This window comes from Ascaphus truei (assembly GCF_040206685.1).
Source record: "Ascaphus truei isolate aAscTru1 chromosome 13 unlocalized genomic scaffold, aAscTru1.hap1 SUPER_13_unloc_7, whole genome shotgun sequence".
Taxonomy (NCBI): domain Eukaryota; kingdom Metazoa; phylum Chordata; class Amphibia; order Anura; family Ascaphidae; genus Ascaphus; species Ascaphus truei.
In genome coordinates this window covers 399838-408903 of record NW_027453851.1, presented here as the reverse complement: position 1 = coordinate 408903, position 9066 = coordinate 399838, and positions in this window count along the sequence as shown.

Below are 9066 nucleotides of genomic sequence, written 5' to 3'. Positions count from 1 at the left end.
GCTTACTCCCTCTCCAGTTGTGATTTCCTTTTCATAGCCTCTCTCTCCTCTCTCTGTTCTGGTGGAATAGGTATGGAAACCTCAAGCTCTTGGAGAGGCTGTTGACAGAAGGATGGAGTGAAGTTGTCCACTCTGCTGGGTACATTGATAGGAAGCTGCAGGTTAGAAAGCTGGTGCTTCTGGTTGAAAGGAGCTTGAATGGGGATAGTGGTTTGGCTGACCTTTTTAATGCATGTCACTGCAGCTTTCCGTTCTATGGATATCACTGGGAAGTGTTTGGGATTCTCTATAACTGAAGCTTTGTTTTCCCCACGTTGTTTGATTTCACTGGTTTTAATGCCAGGAGCTGGAATGGGGATAGTGGTTTGGCTCACCTTTTCAATGCATCTTACTGCAGCTTCCTGTTCTATGGATATCACTGGGAAGTGTTTGGGATTCTCTATAACTGAAGCTTTGTTTTCCCCATGTTGTTTGATTTCACTGGTTTTAATGTCAGGTCTTGTGTACTCATGTATTTTAAATAGCCTAGGCCTGGCATTAATACCGACACCTTTAATTCCAGAAATACTGTCCTGTTTTTTGGCCATGAACCTTTTAATCGCATCAGTAAGAGACCACTGAACATGAGAAGCAGAAGTCTGGCTTTGGCGTCCTTGCATTGGTCCAAGCTTATTTCCAAGTGTAATGGATTCTGCGGGTGCCCCTGGACCTGTGGGACCTGCTTTTTTACCCAATGGGTGAAATACTTGAACAGAGTTAATCATTTGGAGGCTGAGGTTGCTGTGATGGGCTTTCACCTTTCCTTGTTCAGAAGGTTCCAATGACTTCTTGCCCTTCCCAAGAACTTCTGAATTCACTCCAGGCTGATTAGCACTTTTTCTTTTGAGAGCTTTGGGGTTATTATCAGTACCACAAGCCAGCGCTTGCTCAAAACTGAAAACGCTGGTCTGGTTCTTTGTTTTCTTCACTAGCTGCTTAATATTGCTGTTCTGTTTACGTTTGATCCCCATCTCTTGAGGTGTCTTCCGCTCAGGACTATGAGTAACTGCAGGAGACTTTGCATCTTTACATTTGATCCCCATCTCCTGAGGTGTCTTCCGCTCAGGACTATGAGTAACAGCAGGTGTTTTTGCATATTTACGTTTGATCCCGATCTCCTGAGGTGTCTTCCGCTCAGGACAATGAGTAACTGCAGGAGTCTTTGCATTTTTAAGTTTGATCCCCATCTCCTGAGGTGTCTTCCGCTCAGGACTATGAGTAACTGCAGGAGTTTTTGCATATTTACGTTTGATCCCCATCTCCTGAGGTGTCTTCCGCTCAGGACTATGAGTAACTGCAGGAGTCTTTGCATCTTTACGTTTGATCCCTATCTCCTGAGTTTTCTTCAGTTTAGGATTAATATGAGTAACAGCAGGTGTCTTTGCATCCATTGTACCTTCACGGCTTTGCTGCATCTTTTCAGATACCTTATTGGAAATGTGGGCACCTGAGAGACAAACACGTATCATCTTTTTTAACAGAACAGCCTCGTCACCAGATTGTGGGCCATGGGGTGACTTCCCTGGTATAGGAGCAGAAGAATGATTTACTGGCTTTGACATTGGTTTTACCTTCTTTTGCAGTGCAGTTTGAGGGACTTGATCCTTTGCAGCTGAATAAAGGATCTTTTTCTTCTTTGTTTCCACTTTGGAGCACTTTGGTACCCCCTCAGACTTTGACGGACACTCAGTCTTCACTGAACTCAGCACGTTATTACGAACCTTCTGAGCAATATGTGAGGGGGCCTTCACCTCTGAAGATCTCTTCGCCATATCTTTTAACCCACCCCTTTTCCACACTGGCACATATAACTCTTTGTTGCTTTGCACATCAATATGTAACTTTGAGAGGTGGCTCAGCTTCCGAGCTGGTTGAGTTGGGTACATTAGAGGTGGTTCACTTTTTTCATTAGCAGCAAGCTGAACTGCTCCTTGTGTAATTAAACTGGCCTGGGAAATATGTTGGGCTCCAAGCGAGGTCTGACACACTGTAACAAAATCAAAAAGGAGAAATAATCAATTATCATAAATACCAACACATTGTACATAATAACACAAAGGAAGAAAAGCAAACACATGCTTAATCCCTTCAGTATTGGCGAGGACTACATACTGTAGAGTTCTATATCTTTGTAACACTACAGTGGCGAATGACCGTAATTAAAGATCTTTATAACAGGTAATGGTATCGGTCAAGGAGAAGATTTTGAACAATGATTAGTAAAGATTCTCCATATCTCACCTTGTAAGGTATGCATTCCTCTAAGGGGTATGAATGGTGGCTGCTGAAGTTGTGCATACTGGGTGGCCATTATACAAGGCCCTATTGTAGCACGTCTTTCCAAATGTGTGTTGGGACGGAAAGTAACAGGCTGCGTTGTGGCTTCTCCCCTAACCTGTCCTGCAAATCCTGTGTATCCTCCTGTAGCAGTGTGGTAGAATCCTCCGTTCATGTCCGATACACGAGGGTAAGCGCGTGTTGCCTGTGGGATCTGCTGTAGATACATTGGTGTTCCTGCAGACCCTTGTTGCAAAATCATGCCTTGGGCCCCATGTCTGTAGACTTCTGTATTCCTCCCTACTGGGTGGAAGCTGTTGCTCCATGAAGGGTAAGCAGTGGTGACTGCAGGAGCACTGCAGGTCGGTGGAGGGTTCACAGCAGAGGAATTTAAAAACTGATCTGTAAGGAAGAAAGGTAAAAGTGAAGGGCCAGAAAAGCACAATCAAGGCACATTTCTTTAACACACGGGGACTCAACTCCAGTCATCAAACCCCCCACAATAGGTCAACTTTTCAGGATATTCCAGCTTTAGCACAGGTGGCCCAATCACTCAATCAGCCTCTGATTGAGTCACCTGTGCTGAAGCAGGGACTGATTGAGCGAGCTGTGCTGAAGCAGGGACGGATTGAGCCACCTCCGCTGAAGCTGGGATATCCTGAAAGCCTGACTTTGGGGGGTTAGGACTGCTTTAACAGACCTGCTAAAAGATATTCTTGATATCAAATACATATGAAATACATAGAGATGCTCACTTGGCTTGGTATTTTTATTTTGCCTTTAAAATATTTGGGGTTTTGGTTCTGGTTTTGAATAAAGTTTTTGGTGGTCTTTGTTTTGTTATGAATAGCAAGCACTATGGGGGTCAAGGAGAGGAGGAAACAGCATGGAGAGAGGTGATAGTTACTGTAGGATACGATTCCTGTAGATGAGTTGCTGCTGGCTGTTCCAGATCTTCATTCATTGTTCCTGATCCCAGAGTGGATACAAGGCCTGATTTTATTCTACCTGCTGTAAGTGCATATCGTACCCCCCAGTAGACCAATTGTTTGAACGTATTACCCTATGTTTGTTTTTCTTGTTTTTACTTGCGCCTAGGTCACTCTTGTTTGGATATATTTATACATATACATATACATATATGATGTGTTGGGATGTAAAACAGACAGAAAACTATTTCTAGGTAGTTTTCAACACAAAGTGGCAACTGGCATATAAAACTTGTGCAGTCCATCACCTGCTTTCATGTCCACCTATGAACACAATGACAAATATAGATGTACCATAGCTTTCGGAACTGGATCTTTAAAAATAAAAATAAATACATAAAAATTGCCTGTTCCTACTGTAGTATTTTGTGGTAATATTATGGTGTGGTATTCTGAGACGTCTGGTATATTGAGGTATCTGGAGGAGCACTCAGGTCAGCTATATCTGTAAATCAAGTGGCAGATTCTGCCCTCGTTTTGTGGCTTTGTCTTTTTTGGGGCCTTTGTATTACTGTAGAGTAGTGGTTTCCAACCTTTTTTTGGTTAAGGAACCATATGTGAAATTCTGAGGGACCCCAACCCTCTCTAACAACGAGTCTAAGATGAGATGCATTGTAATATACCCCAACCCTATCTAATAGTGCGTCTGAGATCAGATGAAGTGTGAGGAACCCCAATCCTCTCTAATAGCGCTTCTGAGATCAGATGCATTGTAAGGAGCCCCAACCCTCTCTAATAGCGCGTCTGAGATCAGATGCATTGTAAGGAACCCCAACCCTCTCCAATAGCGCGTTTGAGATAAGATGCATTGTACTGTAAATTCTTCTGTATTAAGTACAATTTTAAAATGACCTAAAAATTACAGCGAACCCTTTAGGGATGCCCGGGGAATCCTAGGGTTCCTAGGATCCGTGGTTGAAAAACACTGCTGTAGACAATAATTTAAGGATATGGCTGAAAGTAGTCGAACATTACACCCCACGGTGTAGAATTGGTCCAATAGTTATTGACCTAAACTTAGGGCAAGGAAAAAGCATGCCTTATACATAACTAATCCTACTGTATACACTAAGGTTCCTGTGTCTTTTTTTACTATCCCATAGATCCCATAGACGTTTGCCGCTTTGACATTTATGTATACAGTACATGTGTTCTTTTCTATACATTACTGTTCAAATCATTTAAGATTTTGAATTACAAGCCAGATATAAAAGTAAATACAATAAAACAAATATGTGTGTATGTATCTATAATAAATCAGTTTTGACATTTATAAAAAAAAATATTATCCAATTAAGGCCAGGTACCTAACCCCCCTGGGTGTTGTCTACCTCCGTCCCTCCCCCCCGCCCCCCACCCCATCCGTCTTCTTTCTCCCATCCATTGATAGGAGTCATGTTATCTGTTCTGTACCCCATAAAACATTGTGAAAGTAAACAGTTCAGAAATATAGATATTATCCATTTCTTTTTGGGTATGTAAAGGTCACGTTGCTTCCTACCTGCCATGATACAGAGTTAAGGTGGAGATAATTAGTCTCTCTGTACAGCGCCACTCTTTTCCTATCTCTGAGATGTCCACAAAACTAACGGTTTCCTTCGGGAACTAATTCAAGTCACGCACAAACAAGTTTACATTTGTGTATTTATCTCAGTCTCTAAGGCGATTCCATGATGTCATTACAGAACACTGCTGCTGGCATCTCCTAGGAGGCTCAATGATACTGTCTCGTGATGTCATAATAGAGAAATCAGCTACTGTTGACATTTAATTTCAAGTGGTTGAGAAGTGGTTAACTTGAGTAGCAGTCATAAAAATCACAGCTACTGTGATACATTGTATTACATACATTGGGTGACACAAGTACACATATGGACAGTGCCACTGACAGCAGTGGGATCAACATACTGTATCACTGGGTTCAAATGCATTGACTTCATGGCAAGATAAAGTATCACAGATTATAATGAGATGTATCACAGTCTGCGTCTCTGCCCCAGCATGCACCTTGGGGAGAGTCAGTAGGAGGAGTTGGGGAGGAGTTACATGGCACACAGATTATAATGAGATGTATCACAGTCTGCGTCTCTGCCCCAGCTTGCACCTTGGGGAGAGTCAGTAGAAGGAGTTGGGGGGAGTTACATGGTGCACAGATTATAATCAGATGTATCACATTCTGCGTCTCTGCCCCAATTTGCACCTTGGGGAGAGTGAGTAGGATGAGTTGGGGGCAGTTACATGGTGCACAGATTAAAATGAGATGCGTCACAAGTTGCATTTCTCTGATACTTTTTTTTAACCTTTTATTTGCCCAAAACAATCCTCCATATCTGAAGTGCCATAAGTCTAACATACCGCGTCAGAAGTAAGAAACTGTTCTTACAGTATATATGCTGCGGCTCTGCTCCAAAAAATAGAGCCATGCGTCTAAACACAACTACTCTATGTTGCTGCATAGACCTTTTATGTCTAATTCCAGCACTGGGGAAGTGTTCAACTCCATTCAAGGGCAGTCTAAACTAAACTACTACTTTGGTACAGCACTGCACTTTGCTTTAATGCTTCAGACATACACATTATGGGCTTTGAATGGGTCCCCCTGCTTATTTGTGGGGGGATAGAGATGAGTCTTTTACAATGAGAGTGCTACTGGATCTATGTTCTATATACAGTGACACCTCGCAGCCTTAATTACAATTTATTTTGGGATGTTTTTTGTCAGTACACTAAAACCTCCTCTTGGATAGACACAGGGGGATATTCTAGTAGCTGGGAGTTGTGCAAAAGCGTGCAGAAAGAGCCTTATCCGATTGGATTTCTAGAACAGCGGTGCGCAAACTGGGGGGCGCGACCCCCACGCGGGGCGCAAGACTGCCGTCTGGGGGGCGTGGGGTTTACAGAGGCCCCGCACGCTTCCCGAAGGCACTTAAATTAAGTGCCGGGGGAGCTGCAGGGCCTCTGTAAACCTTCACTTACCTAGGCTCCGGCGGCTTCCTTCCTGCGTCGCCATGGCAACGCGGCATCAAAATGACGCTGTGAGGTCATGTGACGTCACGTTACTAGGGCAACGTGACGTCATGACGCCGGAGCGCAGGTGAATGGGGGTTCTGCTTTAGATATTGTGAAGCGGGGGCATCCAGACACTGATTAAGGGGTGCAGGAAACTAGTCATTCACACCTGGCTTTTATTTCTAGATCGACATTTACACAGACACACACACACACACACACGTAACAAGGGCTAATTGTAGTATAATGTAATACAATAAATATATTTGTCATTTAAATGGATTTTATTCATATGTTTTATTTTAAAGCGGGGTTGGGGGCGGGACTAGGGGCGGGGTTGGGGGCGGGACTAGGTGGCGAGTAGATTTTTTGGGTGGGCGAGTAGATTTTTGGGTGATTTGTCGAACACTGTATATATTTATATAGATATTAGTATGTACCATTGACTTTTATACACCAAGTGCAATCCATTTCTGTGCGCTAAACAGTATTTTGGGGCTGGGCGCAGATGGAGAAATTTGAACTTAGTACACGAGTGCAATTGAAGTTTGACATGCGCCGAAACCCTCCACCCCTCCCCCCGCTCAGTTTGCGATGCTTAGTATATTGGCCTCAGTAGGTCTCTCCCTTCCACTTCAAAGTAACGTATTGACAACCAAAGGGGACCTGCTACAGTAGTTTTTGGTGATTTCATCAGTCCCACTTGGCAAATAGTATATTGGAGATTCAAAAAAAGAGAAAGCGCTCGTTAAAGTAACACATTCTTTGATATTTTTAATCGAAAACAATGATATTCTTCCAGTGTATTAGTCAAGCACCTTACAGTTCACAAATACACACTAGAGAGGGTTGGGGTTCCTTACAATGCATTGATCAAATACATTGTAAGGAGCCCCAACCCTCTCTAACAGCGCGTCTGAAATCTGCATTGTAAGGAATCCCAACTTTCTCTAATAGCGCGTCTGAGATCAGATGCATTCAAAGGAGCCCCAACCCTCTCTAATAGCGCGTCTGAGATCAGATGCATTGTAAGGAACCCCAACCCTCTCTAATTGTGACCCTTGCACTCACCACGAACAAGGCGGACCCCCGGTACTGAGGTGGGAAAGTAGAAACTGCGCACCCACAGCAGTGGAGGCACGCCTGGATTGTCAGCGTAGCCGGGTCGGGGTTGGAGAGAGAGGGTAGTCCAGATACTTGCCGCGGTCATGGGGAGGAGCCAGTAACGGTAGATGTCCGTTGTGCCGAGGTCGAGGGTTGGAGCTGGTGGGTTAAAAGAATGTCCTATATCCGTGGTCAGGGATGGAGAGATGCAGGTAGTCGAGGGCAAGCTGGGGTCGTTATACAGAGAGCGTCCAAGAGTCTAGCCGTGTCGGTACACATGAGGTCAAACTGAAAGCAAGAGAGGCAAGGCGCAAGGCAAAGCAGGAATGTAGGAACACAAGGCTACTATGGTCTATGCTCAGCAATGTGTAACTGAGCAAGCAGAGATTAAATAGGAGGACTGGAGCAATGAAAGTGAGAGGCGGAACGGAGGTGTGGCCCCGCGGGAGCTGTGATTGGACGCAGAGCGCAGGAGACAGGTGGGCATTGTTACGGGTGTTGTGTCGCAGCTGGGGAGTGGTGCACGATCGTCCCGTGAGCGCGCCGCGCGTGAGTGACACGTGACACGTGACACGAACGGGGGGTGGGACCAAGCTCCATAGAGATGTTTGAAAACCTCTGTGTGCGCGCGCTTTTGTTGCCGGTCATTTGATTAGATGAGTTATTAAAAGCAAATTGTGTAGTTACTGTACACTCTCTCCAGTTCATTTATTTTTTCGTTCCGGTTGTGCATCGCACATTTTTCACTTTGTACTATCTCCCTAGCGAACAACACACCAAAAGGTGCCCTGCAGCAACCCACAGGAGCAGGATTGAACTGATGCACCCTTTGGTTTCATAATCTCCTTTGGTGTCATCCAAAATGGCCTGGCGAAGAGTTTTTCCGTAGAGTCGCTTGTAATGAACTTTGTTATTATTGAGGATAGAGTCTATGATATTGGCCGACTAGCAAGTCTACAGTTATTGATTTAAAAAGTTAACTAGGTGCCATTCCATGTGAACATTTACAGCTGATTTGTGATAGCTCAATAACAGAGCAGAACCAGCTAGGCGCCATCTTTTCTACATGTATATACTGTAAACCCCTAGACTGATCATTTACACCATTTATAAGTGGAGTTGGTAAGGATACCTCTCTATTTATGAGACAAAGGCTTGGACATTACTGTAGTGTTTTTGATTTAAACAAACAGGGCCCAAAATCTACTGTTGGGATTGTTTTTTGGAGCCCCAGATTTGGTCTTTGGACTTGTTTTTGTCATAGTTTATAGACTGCTTGTTCACTGGATTGATTGTACTTAATATGTCATACCAAAATATTACACAACATATGAATTTATAGTCACAAATACATTTTGCGAGAGTGTACGCAACAGCTCTACTCTGGGGGCCATGATGTTCACTTTTAAATGTCACATCTTCTTTAATATACACTAATGCAACATAGAGCGCTCCCAGGTGGTATCGAATTGGTCTAACTGCATCAATACGAGGCTCCCAACATGTTTCACAGACTCTCTTTAGTGTTAAATTGGGTAAGGATTTTAAAAGAATGATTTATCTGTTGGTGGACCTGGGGAAGAAATTATACAACGGTTGAATTAAGCCCAAAAATTAAATGGCACCTATATTGGGTTTGGCAGTGTTG